Here is a 23,134-nt window from a genome sequence, read left to right as displayed (position 1 = left end):
CTTTATTTGTCCTACTTTCCGAATACAAGGTTAGTTGTACGTAGCAACTGTACGTAATCATGTTTTTCTTAAAATGTCTTTTAACAGTAATGATAAAACAACTTGTCTTCGTTTATAATATCTCTTTAGATCGCATTTGTTTCTCTTTGCAGTGTAGGTCTCACTATCAAGACAACATTTCCTTCCTATCGTAAAGTTTGCACTTTACTATGAACGTTTTCACATCGTTGAGTTTTTTAAACATTATAATATACAAATAGCACTGTAAGGAAAATTTGTTCTTCTTTCTGCGATACTTGCTTTGCACATGTCAAAACACATACCGGATAGGATAGCTTGTAATATTTTCATTCCTGAAAGACAGTTATCTCTCTTTGATGACGTCACGCTTATGTGTCCAGTCTGAAATGTATTCTTAACGTCACACAACTAAAACGTTCCTGTCGTTACGGACACTATATACGTACTACAGTTTTTTTCGTAAAAGACAAAACGCAGCATGTTGTATTTCCACTTCTACACATGACAAATTAACATTATAAAGGTTTCAATTCAAAATTTACGTAACTTAAGCACGGAATCACTAAAATCAACTTTGCCTGTCTTTACCGTCAAATTATCATAGATTTTTCTCAGTTTACTATTCTCACGACAATCCCATGATTGCATCAGGATTCAAATAAGACATGTCACAGGAAAGTTACTCCTATTACATATATGCTCAGGATAATTATATAATTAAACAAAAATATCACAATAGTGGTCATGAAAGTGTATGATTTTATTAATAAGTTATTACAGTCCGAGCTCTTTTGTTATCTTATTACTATGACCATACACATCAATGTGTTCTGAATCACTTATTTCTCTCTATTTTATGGCGGAAGGCACGCCATGCCATCATAACCAGGCCATTTATCTGTGCAGAAGCAATAAAGATGATAAAGATCACCATCACTGCATTTCGTACCTTTTGGATTTTTATCACAGAATCCCTCATCACACGGCGGAACTAGAATAAAAAATTAGCATAATTATAATTTGATTTTTCTGTCAATATTGTTAATACAATTAGTTAAATTTCATACAGTAATTTGATATGAAACCGTTATGAATTATAAGTAAGGGTTATGTAGCATATTTTAATGTTTTTCATCGCAAAAAATAATTTTAATGATAATTTAATTCAAAGTTAAAATAGGGACTTCTTATTTTATATTTTCATGTCTATTTTGAATGTTCAATTGTAATTTGAAAACGAAACGCTTGACCTGGTTAATGCATAAAACTTGCATAAAAATAGTAATCTGAATTCTCTGATGGGACATGCTCACCAGAGAAATATTACTTTATAAATGTATAGAATTCAATATGATATTATGATATATAAAAATGCATTATGTGACTTAAGATATCGAAGTTATCTTAGTCCATAACCTTTTCTGTGAGCATTGTTTACGATCTTGGTAACTATGTATTAATATGTGATGTTAGGTTCTTTTTATCTACGTACGGCGCATACACAAGTATTATGCTTTATTAATAATTATGTTTTATTCTCCCTTCTTTCCTCTCTTTATTTAGTGGAGCCGCCACTATAAAGCTCAACCGGCTCTCCAGGCTCTGGAAAGGCAATTGCTGGTGCTGGAAAAACTTGTATTTGTGCAGTGGAACGAATTTGTGATTGACAAAGTGGAGTTTGGAAACTATCTTCTTTGTTTCTCATGGTCTGCAAGGTACTATGCCACCATTATCTTTCCTGGTACTTCTGCGTGAACGACATGCAAGCCACAAATAAAATAACGAGATGGATTGATCAAAGTTTAGAAATCAAGGAAATCAGGAACCCACAAAGTCATAGCATTCACTAAAATGTACGATTGTATCATTATTTTCGCATCAGATTATTCACTGCTCGTGGTCAGCCCGGCAAGGAAGTTTACACGAGAAAATAAACTATATTGTTTTAATTAGTACTCAGAAAATAGACATTTCTGCCGCTCACAAGGTAAGCAACCACCGCGTCGAAACGATCAGTATTGAAGGGAAACGAAAAGGAACGATAAAGGTTGTTGTGCAAGTTGCGATCAATCGCTGTTGCGCTGCAAACCACTTGTTCCTTTTGATCTTGTCCTTTTCGGAAATAGACTCACATATGTGTAAAATGAAGATTGTTTTTTTTTTCTATTCATTAGCAAAGATGAGGACGAGATGATAGGATGCTAGGCTGTAATATAAGGATTTACAACTTTATTCTTAACTTATTATTTAACTCTAGAAAAAAACTAATAATACTTAGTTTTCCATACCATTCATTATTTTCCCCTTATTCGTGAGTCAGTGTAGAGGATGTAAGGAGAAAAAAGAATAGAAATGCTAATCGACTTCGTTTAAAATACTAAATTTGTCACTATGAACTTAATACTTATTACACTATAAGTGAATGATGTAGTTAGCAAAAATGGAGTAATATTGGAAACAATGGCTGCTGCAAATAATGTCAATTGGATCATCCTCAACGAAACCTTCTTGAACTCCCGCGAGCGTTAGTCTTTTCCACACTACCAACTCACCCGAGCAGACCTATCTCAGCATCCAGCTCGCGTGGGAGCGGCTATAGCAGTTATCACATTATACCATGGCGTCACATTATACTCCCTAACGCTCAACGCTATTATGAGCATGTTAGTTTAACAACCTACTTTAGGTCAATCACATTAACAGTGGTTTGGTACTATCTGCGTCCGTTCTAGTCACCAATTACCTTTCCACTTCCTCACTTATATCGACTTAAACTTCTGTACATAAATTATTATGGCAGATATTAACTACCATTCTCGTACTGGAGCTCAGCAACAGTCCTTTAATGATTTTCTAGCAACTACTCATAGCACTTGTCTTCCACTACCCAAACATACTCGACCAGATAGCTACACCGCGACAGATGTAGCTATAGTGTCAAAATAATCTTCTATCTCGCACTTCCGTGGAAATTTTTAGTTCTGTTGGCAGAGATGATTTACCAATTCTTCTAACTCTCACACAGACTCCTCAGAAAACTAATACAAGCAGTAGCGCTCCTAAATATAATTTTAGCGCAGCCAACTGGGATCAATATCAAGAGAATATTACCATCGCCCTTGAAAACCTCACTCCTACATTGGACCACCTCACCACCACACTGGCAAACGCAATCACCAACAACACAGAATGTTCCGTTCCAAAATATTCTCAACCTAACAGCCGTCCAAATCTCCCTTCTCGAGCATCAGATATCATAGCACGTTCCCAGCAATACATGTCTGAATATCACTGCACGAATGATCGACACAATCTTTATTTACGTCGCCAATTCCAGCGCATGGCGAAATATTATGTTATTCCGACGAGGCGTCTAAAGTGGAGAATATCATGTAACCAACTACGTGATGAGCAAAATCCGACTCGATTGTGGAATCTCTTGAAACATCTTACGTTTCAGAAACATGGATCACAGTACCCGCTACTTGTTGATGGCATTGCGCCCACTATTGACCTTGGGAAAGCCACTCTTTTTTCCAAAAACTTTGAAGAGGTCTTTACTCCACACTCATCAGCAATGTTCGTTCATCCAAGTGACTGTAATATAACTGCTGTTGGTGTTCCGGACAAAGCATGGATCGCACCAAATTACGCACACCAACTTCAACCCAACGATCCATTACTATCTTCCACCATTTCTAACGTAATTTTGGATGTCCTGTAATACCATCGCAATACAGCCCCAGATGGCGATAATATCTCCTATCATCAACTTCTACATGCACCACATGTCTTCCTGGTCTTGCTTACTCACCTTTACCCCACGATGCTTGCGACATTATATTTTCCTACAAAATGGAAGCTTGCTAGAATAGTGATCTTAAAACCACAGAAAGACCCATTCCCAGTAGTGTCATAAAGATCATTCAGCCTCACGAACGCTTTTAACAAAACATTCGAACGTAAATTTGTGAAGCGCCTCCATACAAATATTACCGCAAGAGCAATAATTCCACCTATCCAAGCCGGTTTTCGTCCTTCATTCGGCATCAATGATCAACTCCTCAAGCTACAAGTTTTCTCTACAAGTTTTCATCCGTTCTGCCGTTTCCCTATATGAGAATCATAACCCATTTTCTTCACCATAGACTTGTCCACATCCAGATTATTAGTACACAATCACCAACTTTTGTACTTCGTGCTGGGATTCCACAAGGCTTAGTTCCATCTCCTCTCCTATATTTACTTTATGTCGCTGATATGCGACAGCTACAGCCTCCACTACATGTGCTTGAAGCACTTGCATCTTCCGTTGATCAAATTAACACCATACTCCACCCTGTGCTGGACGATTTTGTTCGGTGGCGTCTTAAATGTAAGCTTAAACTAAATGCCACAATAACTCAGATGACTTTATTTGGCCTTAAGAAACATAAATTTTGCTCTACTCGAAATCCTGAGCGCCTCACTATTTCCCTAATGGAATCTCGTCTCCCACTCCAAGCCACTTTAAAATATCTCGGTGTCACGTTTGAGAAACACCTAACCTGGAACGCCCACCTTCGAATCTTGGTAGCCAACATTCGTCGTCGTCGTCTTAATCTACTTCGACATCTTAAAAGCACTGCATTGGGACTTAACACCAAACTGCTTCTTTATACATATAGTCTTCCTCAGAGCAGCACTAACTCACAGTCATGTCGCCTGGTTATCAGGGACACCAAACTTTTATGAAAGCATTCAAATCCTCGAACGACATGCACTATGTATTGCATATTCTCTGGCACAGCAAACACCTACCCAAGAGCTTTATCGTCAAAGTACCATACATACTGTTCTTCCTGATTTCCGACGTCTTCGCACTCGCTCTATGTTTAACCGCACCACCAATACACACACTCTCATCGACGTACTTTTGCAGCAAACGCCTATGCTACCGAAATACGCTTATCCGCCAATTGGCCATCTGTGAGCTATCTATGAAGAGGACAACTCCCCTGAGACATATAACCCTCATCACCGTAAGTAGTAATCGCGGGACTTGAGGCCATTTTTGCCGCCCCCTGGAGCATGGCGCCCGCCGCCGCCGCCAAAATTTTGCGCCCCGGGCGCCCGGCGCCCATATTTGGGGTTACGTGGCCCGGGGTCAATGACCTAGGGGGCGCCCGCCGCCGCTAAAATTTTGCGCCCCGGGCGCCCGGCGTCCATTTTTGGGTTACGTGGCCCGGGGTCAATAACCTAGGGGTACATAGGATCACCCCTTTTAGATTTTGGTAGGGGTACCATGGCCCACCCCCTAAATTTTGGCAGGGGCACCTAGGACCATCCCCCTTAAATTTTGGAAATTGCCAAATCTAAAAATTTGGTGTGGTAGCCTAGGACCATAGTATGTACTTCTATCAGTATTGGGTGTCTATGTCATTCCCTTTCATGGGTAAAAAAATTGCCAAAAATTCAAATTTCGGGGTTTTTTGACCTAATTTATCCCCTTGGATGAGGTGTTATTATCCTATATGGTTATATGGGCGTATACAGGGGTCCATTACCTTTCATAAGATATGGATATATTAATGCACCCCTTGAAAAATTTGGGAAGGGTACCTTGGCCCACCCCTTAAATTTTGGAAATTGACCAATTTAAACATTGGGTATTATAGTACTGCACCCTAATATGTATTATGATAAATTTGGGTGGTCCAGCTCGTTCCCTTTTAGGGGTACAAAATTGCCAAAAATATAAACGTAAGCAATACGTTGTACCACGTGTTTGTTCTTTTGGCCCAATTTATTTCCTTGGATGAGGTCCTATTACCTTATATGGTTATATGGTTATGTATAGGGGTCTATTCCCTATCTTAAGACATAGGTACATTTGTGCACCCCTTTAAAAATTTGGGAGGGGTACCTTGGCCCACCCCTTAAATTTTGGAAATTGACCAATTTAAACATTGGGTATTATAGTACTGCACCCTAATATGTATTATGATAAATTTGGGTGGTCCACCTCGTTCCCTTTTAGGGGTACAAAATTGCCAAAAATATAAACGTAAGCAATACGTTGTACCACGTGTTTGTTCTTTTGGCCCAATTTATTTCCTTGGATGAGGTCCTATTACCTTATATGGTTATATGGTTGTGTATAGGGGTCTATTCCCTATCATAAGACATAGGTACATTTGTGCACCCCTTTAAAAATTTGGGAGGGGTACCTTGGCCCACCCCTTAGATTTTAGAAATTGACCATTTTACATATTTAGTATAATAGTACAGGATCCTAATATGTATTATGATAAATTTGGGTGGTCCACCTTGTTCCCTTTTAGGGGTACAAATTTGCCAAAATATAAACGTAAGCAATACGTTGTACCACGTGTTTGTTCTTTTGGCCCAATTTATTTCCTTGGATGAGGTCCTATTACCTTATATGGTTATATGGTTATGTATAGGGGTCTATTCCCTATCATAAGACATAGGTACATTTGTGCACCCCTTTAAAAATTTGGGATGGGTACCTTGGCCCACCCCTTAAATTTTAGAAATTGACCATTTTACATATTTGGTATAATAGTATAGGACCCTAATATATATTACTATAATTTTGGGTGGTCCACCTCGTTCCCTTTCATGGGTACGAAATTGCCAAATTTTAATACATTCACGTGTTTGGTTTTTGACCTAATTTCTCCCCTTTGATGAGGTTTTATTACCCTATATGGTTATATGGTCATGTATATGGGTTCATTTCCTATCATAAGACATGGGTACATTGATGCACCCCTTGAAAAAATTTGGGATGAGTACCTTGGCCCACCCCTTAAATTTTGGAAATTGACCAATTTAAACACTGGGTATTATAGTACAGGATCCTAATATGTATTATAATAAATTTGGGGTGGTCCACCCCGTTCCCTTTTATGGGTAAAGAACTACCAAAAATTAAATTTCGGAGGTTATTGACCCCTTTGATAAGGATTTAACATGTTATATGGGTATGTACAGAGGTTTATTACCTTCATATGTTTATGTGCCCTTTTAAATTTGGGAATTATCAAATAACAAAATTCGGTAAACCTTTTCTAGGACCCATTGGTGTTCCTCTTATGGCCAAATATTCAAAATTTAAAGGTTATTGACCGGCTTTATTATTGAATAACTACAGGATTTATTACTTTTTCATAAGACACAGGTGTATTTGTGTACCAATTTTTAATTTTGGGAGGGGTACATTTCTTATTGTCATATCAATAATTGGTAATTGTTCTTAAAATTGGATAGTATCTCATTCATTGGGTAAATCATTGTCAAATATGAGTATGATCACGTGATCAGTTATTGACCTATGATGGGATTAGGAGTCCAGGACATTGGTACATTTAAACTTTGTAGGATAATTTGAGAATGCGTCATTGGTTTCGATTATTCCAGCCAAATATAAACGTAAGCAATACGATGTACCACGTGATTGACCTTGATGAGGTAGTGTACAGGGATACATAGCTAACCTTATTGAAACTTATGACTCATAGTCTTAAGGGAATACATGCTACAACACTGGCAAAGTTATTGTTGATGCAATTTGATTGGTTGATCACTATCTTTCGTGCAATCTGATTGGCTGATCACTATCTTTCGTGCAATCTGATTGGTTGATGAGTTTCAAATCTTTGCTGCATTCAGTTTTGTTTTAACATTTAAAAAGTTTGAAACTTTGGTTTGACATTTTTTCGTTTGATATTTTTAGTTTAAAAATGTTTGTTTCGAAAATTTTTCTTTGAAAATTTTGTTTCAAAATTTTGTTTGAAACTTTTCGTTTGAAATTTTTGTTGAAAAATTTTTGTTTGAAAATTTTGTTTGAAAATTTTTTTTGTAAATTTTTGTTTCAATTTTTTTGTTTAAAATTTTTTCGTTTGAAATTTTTCGTTTCCAAAAATTTTTTTCTGTTTAAAAATTTTTGTTTGAACAGTTTTGTTTGGAAAATTTTGTTTCAAATTTTTTTGATTTTTTTTTTCAAAGTTTGGTTTGACATTTTTAAAAGTTTGTGCACTCATTAGTAAAGAACCTGAACTGTTTAGAACAAAAACCTCTGGCAACATTGTGGTGCAATAGTACACATCAGAATATGGGGTTGTACTTGAAATGAAAAAACACAATTCATTGAAATGGATCATTTTATTACACTCCACATACATCCATACCAGATAGTGGTTCTGGATATTGTCGATACAATGTATTTTGAACTTCTTGCACTAGTTTGTCTTTAGCGTATAATTTTAATTCCAATTGAAGTCTTTTAAGATCTATTGCAATATCAATTGGTGGAAACTCAATGTCCATTTGATCACAAATAAACTGTTTATCAATACAGGTATGCACCCACGAACGATGTTGACAACCATCACAATATCTAGATACATGTTGTACAATATGCATAACACATTTTTCAAAATAGTACTTTTTCAGGAATATACTTGTTTTGTTGCACACTTCCACTGCATGTTTAACACACTGAAATACGCTGATGAATTTGTTCCATTCCGTTTGTGTTAGATACACCATGTTGCGAGGGACATGGAATGTACTCTTTTTACGTAACAGCACCATCTTCTCTTCGAGGACTGTACGCAGCACCACTTCATGATTTGAGCCTAATGATTTGACTATGGTCACATTTAGCTCATCATGAAAATAATCGTTCATTTGGTCGATTCGTGAACATAATATTTGCCATTCTTCACAGGTCAGTTGTATACCAAATTGTTCTGCTTTGCCCAATCGAATTACTGGTTCAAATGTTCAAGCACTGATACCAATCATCACATGTTTTGTTTGAAATATATTTATTGAATAATAGCTTGCGAAGATGAACTCTTTATCGTTAGAAGTACACATCTTTCCTCCTGAAAAGCACTTGCTCAAATGATTTCGTGGGATGACAGTGTATTGGTTGATTTATAGAACTACGGCTCACGTCATTGGAAAGGAATGTGCTGACGTTTGAATTCATGGTTTCATCACAGTTACTGACGTCATGCTGACCAACCAAATTCATACAACTATGTCTGACGTCAAAGGAATGTGCTGATTCATGATTTCATCACAATTGCTGACGAATCTGGCTGTGTACTAAATTCAAATTGATGACTTCGACCCAAGAATCCTTTGTAACATAAAGATACCGATCCAGTATTTAAGAAACGCAGCAGTTCTTCTTGTTTTGATGCTTCCATGGGAAAATATCTTGCTGGTAAAATTATATTCTTATCATTTTCAAGCTTCACTACGATTCTTAATCCAAACTTTGTAGGGATCGTTTGGCTAGCTAAGATTCTATAAGGTACATTCTGTTGTAAATCAGTAATCTTGGTAAATGATTTCATCACATCACGTGTGTTTAGAAACTGCAGACAAGTAGCCATGATGATGTTAACATGAATACTAACTCGAACGATACTTATATATGATGCAAAACTGATGACGTTGCAACATCATGTTCTGACGTGTACTATTGCACCACAATGTTGCCAGAGGTTTTTGTTCTAAACAGTTCAGGTTCTTTACTAATGAGTGCACAAACTTTTAAAAATGTCAAACCAAACTTTGAAAAAAAAAATCAAAAAAATTTGAAACAAAATTTTCCAAACAAAACTGTTCAAACAAAAATTTTTAAACAGAAAAAAATTTTTGGAAACGAAAAATTTCAAACGAAAAAATTTTAAACAAAAAAATTGAAACAAAAATTTACAAAAAAAAATTTTCAAACAAAATTTTCAAACAAAAATTTTTCAACAAAAATTTCAAACGAAAAGTTTCAAACAAAATTTTGAAACAAAATTTTCAAAGAAAAATTTTCGAAACAAACATTTTTAAACTAAAAATATCAAACGAAAAAATGTCAAACCAAAGTTTCAAACTTTTTAAATGTTAAAACAAAACTGAATGCAGCAAAGATTTGAAACTCATCAACCAATCAGATTGCACGAAAGATAGTGATCAGCCAATCAGATTGCACGAAAGATAGTGATCAACCAATCAAATTGCATCAACAATAACTTTGCCAGTGTTGTAGCATGTATTCCCTTAAGACTATGAGTCATAAGTTTCAATAAGGTTAGCTATGTATCCCTGTACACTACCTCATCAAGGTCAATCACGTGGTACATCGTATTGCTTACGTTTATATTTGGCTGGAATAATCGAAACCAATGACGCATTCTCAAATTATCCTACAAAGTTTAAATGTACCAATGTCCTGGACTCCTAATCCCATCATAGGTCAATAACTGATCACGTGATCATACTCATATTTGACAATGATTTACCCAATGAATGAGATACTATCCAATTTTAAGAACAATTACCAATTATTGATATGACAATAAGAAATGTACCCCTCCCAAAATTAAAAATTGGTACACAAATACACCTGTGTCTTATGAAAAAGTAATAAATCCTGTAGTTATTCAATAATAAAGCCGGTCAATAACCTTTAAATTTTGAATATTTGGCCATAAGAGGAACACCAATGGGTCCTAGAAAAGGTTTACCGAATTTTGTTATTTGATAATTCCCAAATTTAAAAGGGCACATAAACATATGAAGGTAATAAACCTCTGTACATACCCATATAACATGTTAAATCCTTATCAAAGGGGTCAATAACCTCCGAAATTTAATTTTTGGTAGTTCTTTACCCATAAAAGGGAACGGGGTGGACCACCCCAAATTTATTATAATACATATTAGGATCCTGTACTATAATACCCAGTGTTTAAATTGGTCAATTTCCAAAATTTAAGGGGTGGGCCAAGGTACTCATCCCAAATTTTTTCAAGGGGTGCATCAATGTACCCATGTCTTATGATAGGAAATGAACCCATATACATGACCATATAACCATATAGGGTAATAAAACCTCATCAAAGGGGAGAAATTGGGCCAAAACAAAACACGTGGTATAACGTATTGCTTACGTTTATATTTTGGCAATTTTGTACCCCTAGAAGGGAACGAGGTGGACCACCCAAATTTATCATAATACATATTAGGATCCTGTACTATAATACCCAATGTTTAAATTGGTCAATTTCCAAAATTTAAGGGGTGGGCCAAGGTACCCCTCCCAAATTTTTCAAGGGGTGCATTAATATACCCATGTCTTGTGAAAGGTAATGGACCCCTGTATACGTTCATATAACCATATTGGGTAATAATACCTCATCCAAGGGGATAAATTAGGTCAAAAACCAAACACGTGAATGTATTAAAATTTGGCAATTTCGTACCCATGAAAGGGAACGAGGTGGACCACCCAAATTTATAGTAATATATATTAGGGTCCTATACTATTATACCAAATATGTAAAATGGTCAATTTCTAAAATTTAAGGGGTGGGCCAAGGTACCCATCCCAAATTTTTAAAGGGGTGCACAAATGTACCTATGTCTTATGATAGGGAATAGACCCCTATACATAACCATATAACCATATAAGGTAATAGGACCTCATCCAAGGAAATAAATTGGGCCAAAAGAACAAACACGTGGTACAACGTATTGCTTACGTTTATATTTTGGCAAATTTGTACCCCTAAAAGGGAACAAGGTGGACCACCCAAATTTATCATAATACATATTAGGATCCTGTACTATTATACTAAATATGTAAAATGGTCAATTTCTAAAATCTAAGGGTGGGCCAAGGTACCCCTCCCAAATTTTTAAAGGGGTGCACAAATGTACCTATGTCTTATGATAGGGAATAGACCCCTATACACAACCATATAACCATATAAGGTAATAGGACCTCATCCAAGGAAATAAATTGGGTCAAAAGAACAAACACGTGGTACAACGTATTGCTTTCGTTTATATTTTTGGCAATTTTGTACCCCTAAAAGGGAACGAGGTGGACCACCCAAATTTATCATAATACATATTAGGGTGCAGTACTATAATACCCAATGTTTAAATTGGTCAATTTCCAAAATTTAAGGGGTGGGCCAAGGTACCCCTCCCAAATTTTTAAAGGGGTGCACAAATGTACCTATGTCTTAAGATAGGGAATAGACCCCTATACATAACCATATAACCATATAAGGTAATAGGACCTCATCCAAGGAAATAAATTGGGCCAAAAGAACAAACACGTGGTACAACGTATTGCTTACGTTTATATTTTTGGCAATTTTGTACCCCTAAAAGGGAACGAGCTGGACCACCCAAATTTATCATAATACATATTAGGGTGCAGTACTATAATACCCAATGTTTAAATTGGTCAATTTCCAAAATTTAAGGGGTGGGCCAAGGTACCCTTCCCAAATTTTTCAAGGGGTGCATTAATATATCCATATCTTATGAAAGGTAATGGACCCCTGTATACGCCCATATAACCATATAGGATAATAACACCTCATCCAAGGGGATAAATTAGGTCAAAAAACCCCGAAATTTGAATTTTTGGCAATTTTTTTACCCATGAAAGGGAATGACATAGACACCCAATACTGATAGAAGTACATACTATGGTCCTAGGCTACCACACCAAATTTTTAGATTTGGCAATTTCCAAAATTTAAGGGGGATGGTCCTAGGTGCCCCTGCCAAAATTTAGGGGGTGGGCCATGGTACCCCTACCAAAATCTAAAAGGGGTGATCCTATGTACCCCTAGGTTATTGACCCCGGGCCACGTAACCCAAAAATGGGCGCCGGGCGCCCGGGGCGCAAAATTTTAGCGGCGGCGGGCGCCCCCTAGGTCATTGACCCCGGGCCACGTAACCCCAAATATGGGCGCCGGGCGCCCGGGGCGCAAAATTTGGCGGCGGGAGCGCCCCCTAGGTCATTGACCCCGTGCCACGTAACCCCAAAAAAATGGGCGCCGGGCACCCGGGGCGCAAAATTTTGGCGGCGGCGGCGGGCGCCATGCTCCAGGGGGCGGCAAAAATGGCCTCAAGTCCCGCGATTACTACTCCGTATCTACTTCCAAAACTCTCACATCCACCATCCTTAATCCCAACAGGGCCTTCTAGACCGCTTAGATTACTCAGATCCATCTGGACAACTATTTGATTTTATGCATCGCTACTCGCCAAACCCATAGTTGAAGCTACTTATACAAACTTCTTCTGATGATACATCACTCTTTACAACATTTATTTACAGCCTGAGAAACGTCTATTTTTTTACCACTATCGACATTGTCCTACATAACTGTTCATGGAGAAGGCATTACCTTCTACGGAACTTCGAGTCTTGACTGGGAATAAAAGCCATTGGGGAAGAAAGCAGAAATTGTGTGTTTGCTCGTATGGAAATCGAATAATCAAAATGTGTTTTATTTGTAATTGTTTTCTGTCACTCCTGTAGTCTTAATGTAGAACTAATTAGTCTGTAATACACTCTCTTACCTTGAAAAAAATTACATATGTCACAGTGAAAATATGATTTTAGAGACTTAAAGTTCACTAAGCATTATTAGAGAATGGGAATAGTAGGTGTGGCTACAACTGAATTCATTGGTATAACTTTTGTCTAACGCACCCCAAATAAGGATTATCTGATGGACTTGAACACCGAAGAGAAGAATAGCATCTCTCGAAGTTTAATGAGTAGTGGTGTACACTAACTCGCGCAGGGCACATGATATCACAAATCCGTTTCAATCTCCAAATGTGTTGTATTTCCCATTCGTCATTCAGAGCCAGAAGAGCTGGTTGGGCCTTATTAGTGGCGGTTCAACGAAATAGAGGTGGAGAATTCAATATTATTTTTTGCAAATAATTGTAAATTTCACTTCAATATTAGAATTCCTGTCAACTTTTTATAGTATGATCACGGAATGTTCAATTGTACATGTTCCAAAACTTTTTTGTGGCGCAAGGCGATAAATCTCACCAGAATGACGTAAATAACTCATTGTAAAATATCACATAACATACTGATTACTATTGTTACACTATTACTGTCAGCACCTTAAAAATGTCTTGTACATAGAGAAAATAACCTTGCTTTGAAAATGGCTAGAAATTCAGAATAATTTCTCATAATTTGTAAAATAATAATTTAGAGTTGATTGTTTGTAATTAACCGTATACTATAAGGAATACTCACATATTATATGTATTTATGTAAAATGATCATATAATTCAATGATCTTTTAGTAAATGTAGCGTAATTTATTTTGTCCTTTAGCACTTCGAAACTTTTGCTAAATTGTACAAATTGAAAGAGATTGTTCTATTTGCTACAAACCGTCGGACAAAGTAACAAACTATTGATTTCGAGCTAATAACCACCTGAAAACTATGTAAATGATACGAGATAAAAATTATCATAAGTATATTATAATAAAAGCAATACTATATTGATTAAGCTAAAATAACATTATATAACTCATATATGAAAATAGTAGAAACTTTATCACAATACGCAATAGTTAGGTGAACTACTATATTTTTAATCGATATCAATAAATCTTGAGATTTTCATATTAATTTCAGAACGGCAGAGGGGATATTGAAATGTTATATTTTATTTGTAAACCTTATTTGGATATTAGTATTTAATATATTTGTTTTGTTTGTGTATAAGAAGTTATGAGAACTTTTAATTTGCACTTCCCAACTTGCAGACACTCATTGAGACATTGCCAATGGTTCAGATATTGCTAACACTACATTTTGTAGACAGGAGCTCCCTCACACTCACTAATATCTCGTGTTTGGAGTTGTGATGTCATCTTATTGAAGTTAACTATATTGAAAATTTAAATTTACCGAACCAAACTCGAAAACATAATATTTTTAGATATATTTCTTCTTAGAGCTGTTAATTCGTCATGGTAAGTTTAAACTTACGGCCACGAGTAAATCCTCTTTGAAACGTAGCAGTTACTATAGAGGAAATCAATAGAAGCAGCCCGAAAATCTTCATTGTTTTGTTCACTTCTGTAAATCTGAAAATGAAAGAACAGAATGTGTTTTTATTAATGATAATCTGTAAAAATCATTTTATGATGCTCGTTCTTTTCGTCAATAAATATATATATAAACACAAAATAAATGGTACCATTTTGAATAAACAATTTTACTCTAAACATCAGACGTATATTACTGGTATTTTGGCATATTCAATGTGTGTTAACGTGTTTTTCTTTTTCTTTCTTTTTTCTTTCTTTTATTTTTATTTTATTTTTTTTTTTTTTTGCTATTTTACAAACCTCACAAAGAAATATCTATGTGGCAAAGTATATCAGTTTACCTCAGGCCTCAGAATTTTTTAATATTGCAATAATAAATAGTTTCCATGGAAATGCTTAAAAATTTGATTTCTCATGTAGAAAATCTAACATAACACAGGTCTACTGATAATTTATTTTTATTCCCTTCTACACATAATAATTTAAGCATTAATATAATTTTGTTGTATGAATCTTTAACGTTTTATGAATACTAATGGGATTTTCTTCTTGAATTCTTACAGCACCTAAGATTCTAAAAGCTGTGTCTCAATAAAATTAATTTGGCTCATTAATACTGTATGAGTGTAGGAAGAATGCAGCAGGTGAAACGAAATCTGTTCCTGTCAGGTGAACTGTTTTCTGTTTCGTGCGATGGGGCCATTTTTCAAAATGGCTGTCATGATCATTAAAAATACAAAATCCATTATAATGATCTTTCCATCAAACTATATGTTTTTCAGGTCAAAAAATTCAAATCTGCCATCTAATTTCGCATAGGAGTGACCGGGTTTTATGTTCAGCCATACTCCAACATAGCCGTCATGACCATTCGAAATCTACAATTAATTAAAATTGATCATCTTTATAATAAACCGTATGTTTTTGAGGCTGAAGAATTCAAATTTGCAGTCTATTTTTCCATAGAAGTGCTCTGTTTTGTTGGTCAGCCACATTCCAATATGCCTGCCGTCATTATTCTAAATTCAGAAAACCAATTAATAGGCTAGAAAATTGAAATATATATTATGTGTTTACAATAATACAAACATGTTTTGTTGTTCAACAATTTTACATTATAGACTGGTTCCATTTTTCAAATTTCAGTTTCTTTATGTGCTGTTTGCAAATTCAAGTCCACGTTAACATTTGAAAAACGGTTTAGAATGTGCTAAATTCATTTAAGTGGTTACCAAGCTTTAATTTCATATCTTTTCAGATGTAAACATACTGAAGAAGGTTACTGCAGGCATTTGTGACAAACAATGGAGGGGTACATTTACACACAGGGCCTGCTAACTACAAATAATTTTAATAAATGATTACATAAGACATAATGTCTTTAAAATATTCCTGCAGAAGTCTTGGCTCATACTGCACTTACAAGCAGCAGTACGTTTCAATTTTACCTTTTTACAATTACAGTTAGCCGTTACGCATTGTGTTGTACAACTGCGGGAGATGAGTATAATGCTGAGTTTCGAACAGATGACAGGAATGTTAAAGTAGGATTAAAGCAACCATTCTTCATTTCCCGTCCAGTAGTCTAAAGTGAAGCCAATACAAGATACTGCTTATTCGCTTGATCTAACATTGATGCTTGATAATGTGCCCTCTTGATGTGAAAAGGGGGGATTTTGGTAGGTGGCCGATATTCCAGAGGACGTCCTTGTGCAAAGAGTATTGATCTTGCATCGTTCACTGATCCGGTTGTGTCAACCATAAAGTTTACAAATAAATTGTTCTGCATCGGCATATATTTGATCAGTCAGATCTCCTCGGCCCAAGTTTGATAAAATATATGGATTTGCTATGTAAATATTCAAACATTTTTTTGGAATGTGCTACGAGAAATGATGTATCAGAACCTGTTTGAGAATGGCAAGCTGGTAAGCTGGTGATTACATTACATCAAGATGAAATGCAATATGATGAATTGGAATATACTTCTGTTTATTCAGTGTTCCTGCCTCAACCACATCTTTGTTTATGACATCTTTGTGAAATGAGCCAGCAGTAAAACAAATACACCTCTGTCTCCAGCACCAACAACAATAGAGGAAGCATGGCTCCTTGTGGAATGCAAAATCATACGTGTGCTAGCTTCCTCGTCTCGAGCTTCCAGCTCTTTTGTATTGATAAGAGGAGAAGATGCTTTAACCTGCTCTTCATCAGTGAAACTATTTGATGCAAGTATGACTTTGTTTGGAGCACCCTGTGGAATGAGCTGTTCAGACAGAAATTTCAACAGGTCAGCTTTATTTTCTTTCATAGCCATAAAGTTGTCCCAGTTTTTTTCGGAGAGGGACACTTCTATCTTGCATATCTCTCCTCACTAGTTCTACATTATTAGCTCTTCTCTTCTTGGCATAGTACTTATACAACACAACGTTTATGCGAGATAATGCACTTTTAGTTTGAAGTATGAATGCAACAAACTCAACAGCAAAGTCACCAAAGATGTTTGCTTTCGGTACTTTCCCAAAGCGAATATGAACACTTGGCCATCAATATCAATGTAGGCTGCTGCTACAGGTCTACTGAATCAAGGCTTGTAGAACAAAGTGATTCACGAATCATAGTATTTATCAGAAGTGACTTCTATCCTGTCTCATTAATTTCTTAAAGTAAGTCACCATTAATTTTTTCAAGTGGAGGAGGTACTGGAGTCAGTTCATGCTTCAGTATGTCATTAAGAATGGCATTTCTTCCAGCATTTATGGCAGTTACGAAGTGTTGTTAGAACTTCCTGTCATTTTGAATTGCTTTATGATCACTTGTCTGACCATTCTTCCTTTTCACTTCAGAGAAGCAAAGGTTAGACACATGTTCCTTGGTAAACTATCTCTGAAAGGAACTTTAGCATCATACAAAAGCCTATCCTGAACAAATTTAGCAAACAGTTCCTGGCCCTTCTGTTGAGCAAGAATAAGGAGGTTTTCAATCTGCTGTGTGAGGATGTCTTTTGTTGCAATAGTTTGCAGATGTTCAGATAGATTTTCAGCAAATAGTTTCAATGTTTTAATGGTTTTCATAAGATTTTCTTCATCTTTAAAGTCCAGTTTCTGCCTGACTTTCTTGCATTCATTAGGAGTGAAAGTATTTTCCCGTCCAATTTGATAGATACACTTTGTCTCACTAGCCAAGTGACTTCACAGGTAGTATGAAAGGCTCCATCGACTGAGATCTGATGATGTCTTGATGATCCCAACAATTCCACCACCCTTCTTGCCTATGTCAATTATCCACTCCTGGTTGTGGTCTGAGTCCTTCCTTGAAATTCTGTTCTTTTTACAACAAAATTACCACTTTAAAATTTAGCCCTGACGTCTTCGTGAAGTTGGTGCATCTCCCATAGATACACTGTCCCCATTTTGCATACTGTATATGGTTGTACCTCATAAAAAAGGCAACATTTGTTGAAATGCCTGCAGATGAAGTTGCCAGCTTCCTTATCTCCGTGCTCGGGTGAAGGGAAGGAGAATCTGCACCATCTGCATATATGTCCAACACAACTGACATGAAACTGGCACATGGGACGTACTGATAATTTATATCAAGTAGTATACCAACTCAAATTTCTGCAGACTACTTCTCTATTTCAAGATTTTTGTTTGTTTGCTTGCTTGTTCAAAAAGAAATAAAAGTATTGTCAAAACTTAATGTGAGCCACATATTTTCACTATCATAGTCAATATGAGTCATGTAAACATACTCAACTCGCACAGCAAATTTCTGAAGATATGCCAATTGCCAAGTTTGACTATGAAATGTTTACAGACATTAACCTTCGTGAAAATTGACCGGTAGCCTCATGAATATATAGTTTATATAAAAGGCACAATAATTTTGATGGGCTTTCTTAAATTTTAATAATGATGGTAGCTATATTACAAAATGAAAGAAAGCCAAAACTGGTAACTTTTATGCAGATATGGACGGCAGATTTGCATTTTTCAGCCTCAGAAAAGTAACGTTTACATAAAGATTATAAAGATGATGATTGTTTATGAATTTTAAATTTTTGATAATTGTGGTGGCCATATTAGAAAATGGCACCGTAGCGCAAAAACGAGGTCAGATCAGTGGAAACGAATTTAGCATACCCAAATACTTTAGTCAAAAACTTCCTGCTCTGACTATGATTTGCATACTGTACTTTAAAAAGCATGAAATCTGTAAGTTTGGAAGAGTATAAGCAGTGTTTGGTTACACACAAAAACATAGTTCTACAAATTAAATAAGGAAAATTTAATACTTGAAGATGAACCACAAACTTGACGAAATTCCATGATTGGTAATATAATAATATTAAAAATTTCTTGACGGAAATGAATTTAGAGACTGATTTAAAAGTTACACAGAATATGATATTGAACAAAATATCTTTAAGACGATATCAAACAATTGACATTCGAGATTAAATACTCTACATCCATTCCAAATGAACTCTCTGGAAAGACTCATAGGATCATGTGACTCTAATTTCTTCTCTCCTTCCTTGAAGAATTTTTTCTCACTGTCTTGTGACTGAGAATCAAAAATGTATTGCCTAGGACTTTTTATTAATGAAAAGAGCTTACTGTTTATCATAAAAAACACTAGGATTGCAAAAAATTGATTGTTGTCAATATGTTGGAATGTATATAACAGGGTCAATCCAATATGAAATATTAAAAGTTGCCTGCAGTCGGATGTATTGAATTCCGAATGTAGAGAAAAAAATAAAACGAGTAAAACAAAATGTTGCTAAATGGACAAGAAAGTTTTATTTTCGTTTTATTGTTCTTCTTTATTCCTCTTTCTACGTGAAATTCGCCACGCACACGTCTTTGCCGATTATACACATGCTAACATTATAACAAATACTGGGCGAATACGCTATCAAATTATATTCCTACATCAACCTAACTATAAACATGCGACAATAACAGACATAAGATACAAACTTCCTACTGACATAAGATACAAAAGTTTCAAAATTGTATCATTTCTGTGCTCCCTAATAAATATCATGCAAAATATTGATAAATCTCTTCAGGTAAACTTGAAAATTCTAAGTCTTTCTCAGCAGGTTCACATAAATTTCATTAGGATCTATTGATAGTTTTTGGAACTAGAGTGTTTAAACTCTTCACCGAACAACACTGTTAATTACGTAGTTTTGCGTAACTATGGTTACACATAACTCCGTAATGCGTACATCAATTTGAAAAAAATATTTGTTTAGGCATTTGCATACACAAAACCATTTTTCAGGAAGTTAGTGACTACTTATATTTCAGATATCTTACTTAAATTAGTGGGGTAAGGAGAAATGAAAACAAATGTAACAAAAATTAAAACAGTACTTATCAACTTAAGGGAAAGCATAAAAAATATAAAATAACAATTTTGTATTGAAAGATATTAACTTTGGAGAAGTACTAAAAAATTAGAAAGTGTTTTCAAAATATCTAGACGGAGGAATGTAACTTTAAAAGGCACTAAAATGTTACCATTATCAAGTAAAAGTTCTAACTGAATGAAAAATGGAACAACGAGTGCATGCCAATTCGGAGGCACTGAATAATCATTAATTTGGAATGACACAGATTTCAAAATATTACATTAATAATAGTAATATTACAGTAATTTTGAAAATTATTTTATAATGTTGAACGTTTTCCACTACTTTCAGCTAATTAGCACCTTTTATAATGTTAACACTGCAGTGGTCGCGCTTTCCAGATTAAGTGTTTGGTCGCGCGGATCACTATTGTGATCCACAGCTTATTTTTCTTTTCACAGGGTTATATTTATAGTATTGTTATTATATTGTGAGTGGAGAGTATAAAGCAAAGCATAACGTACATTTTAATAATATTTGTTTATTATTTAAAGAAAAACACACTTATTTATAGGACGTTTTGTAATTTTAACCAAACTCATAACAAACTTATAACAAAATTTATTAATTTTGTTGTATATTTGGCAGGCAAACGCCCCAACAGGTGTACGAGCGCTTTTAGCATCACCTTGAGGGCCAAGTACATGAAAAGGAGATATTATATTGATATATCGAGCTCTAAAAGCACGTGGCATTTGAGGCTTCAAATACCAGCGAATTGGGTCTCTTTTGTTACCATTTTCCCTGTCTCATTAAAACTCACGTAAATCAAGTTTTGCTAGTTGAGGTTCTAATGTACGTCTTGCTCCTATCGGGATATCTTCCTCTGCGACTTCTGCAGGTATTGAGGGTTTTGCTGCAGCCTTTGCTTCTTCGTTTTGTTGATCTCTGTTACTGTCGAATTCATAAGAAACTTCATTATCAATCAAGAGGTCTTCCTTACTTCGTCTGGATTTTCTATAGCCACAATGCTGTCAAAGTTACTCTCTGTTTCATTTAACCACTTACGTATCTGTTCACGGTCTCGTTCCGACATTTTAAACACTAATTATACCCAACATATAGAAAACAAACACAGTGATACCAAAAATCAAAATGGTAAAGTTTTTAAAAAACGTAGTCCGTGTTTGGTCGCGTGGATCACGATAGTGATTCAACTATAAAAACGAACACTCTATAAACGCACTTTGGACAGCAGGAAAGTTATGACAGTACTGGTCTGTTTCTCCATGATGTGGGTGGAAGGTAGATGGCTGCTCAAAGGAAGCCTTCTACCAACTCCTAGTGGTAACAAAAGATATAGCCCTGGATCACAAAATAAATCGGTGCGACCACTGCATTTTAATATCTCCTTATTTCATAAGTAGTTATTTTTGAATTTTATTAGCTCTTTTTGAATTTTGAATATTACAACATAATGTCTGTGGGTTTCTAGAGGTACTCCTATTTCTTCCCAGTTTCTCATTCCTATAATTATTAAATCATCACTCTCCTAATTTTTTTCGATGCGTCTTATCGGTCCACGGTGTCCAACATTGGTCCCATCTCACTATCTCCTCCTTTTCTCTCGATATAAGTTATCGACATTTTGCCTAAAGAGGGCTCTGCTGTGGCTCCATGACTACCCATGACAATGACTCTTCGTTCATTTTGCATTGAAATCGCTTATTTTTCTGAGTACTATGAGTGCATACTGTCCAACGTTGCTCCCATCACTAAACAGTTTCCCGTTCTCTCGATATAAATTGCTAATATTTTTTTTTGTAAGGAAGATATGGCGTTACAATCATTAGGTTTGAAGAAGATATTGCCTTGCCACAAACAACACCTATTATTATTATTATTATTATTATTATTATTATTATTATTATTATTATTATTATTATTATTATTATTATTATTATTATTATTATTGTTGTTGTTGTTGTTGTTTTACTTACCACTAATGTGGCCGACCTTTATTTGCAATGCAATGTGTTGCTAAAAAGCAAATCAAATAATACTCCTCGCTATTCACGCTCCCGAATACATGATTTAGAGTTCTCTGTGTTAGGGGAAAGGACATTTATTATATTATTCTTTCAAATAACACGTTTCACAAGTTACTTCACTTTCAATGCGTAATTCAATATCATAACTAATAATCATCTTGTTCCGATAGGAAAATACACCCCCTCTTGCAAAAAAAAAACCTGTCCGTAGAGAAAGGGCGTGAACCTTCTTTAGGCGATTAATCGGGTCCAATATTTCAATAAGTCCCTTCACACAAATATTTCAGTAAAAGAGAAAAAGTTATTCTAACTTTCTGCATACCTATTTATGGGCGAAATTTGGTTCTTTTGGAAGTTTTAAGGAGTTTGAAGGGGCGCCATTTTGAACATTTTCAACTGATTATTTTGGTTAACGAACTCATCAAGATATTTCAACAATTAATTTTTGTGCCAAGTTTCGTCTCAACGTGGTCGGGAGGTGTGGGGCATGTAGAAATTGTATTTTTAATTACCTTGAGTATGATCCACTTCTATGTTCTTCCTTTTACTTTTTGCAGCTACGTCGGAACGTTCAATTTGTATTCTTCACTAATGGCGTTTACATTCAAAATATGGGGAATTTTGGTGGCATTTGTTCGCATGTTATTCTCTTTTGAAATGAAGAAAAGAATAAAAGCAATACGCATAGACAAAAAGTATTATCAGTACTAAACATTACCAATAATAATTGCTACGAAAGACTAAATACGACCTCTTAAAATCTCTCAGAAGCTGTA

The 23,134-nt window shown here is 35.5% G+C and overlaps 1 long non-coding RNA gene across 1 annotated transcript; it reads right to left on the bottom strand.

The window, feature by feature from the left end:
• Positions 1–766: 766 nt before the first annotated feature.
• Positions 767–14,976, bottom strand: LOC145693980 (uncharacterized). The gene is made up of 2 exons (XR_014132867.1): positions 14,878–14,976; positions 767–1,012 (listed from the first exon to the last, which is right to left on the bottom strand). It is a non-coding gene; the product is annotated as an uncharacterized LOC145693980 (long non-coding RNA).
• Between the last annotated feature and the right edge of the window lie 8,158 nt (positions 14,977–23,134).

This window comes from Thermobia domestica, chromosome 9, assembly GCF_964235325.1.
Source record: "Thermobia domestica chromosome 9, izTheDome1.hap1.1, whole genome shotgun sequence".
Classification (NCBI taxonomy): domain Eukaryota; kingdom Metazoa; phylum Arthropoda; class Insecta; order Zygentoma; family Lepismatidae; genus Thermobia; species Thermobia domestica.
This window is presented reverse-complemented; position numbering and strand designations above follow the sequence as displayed.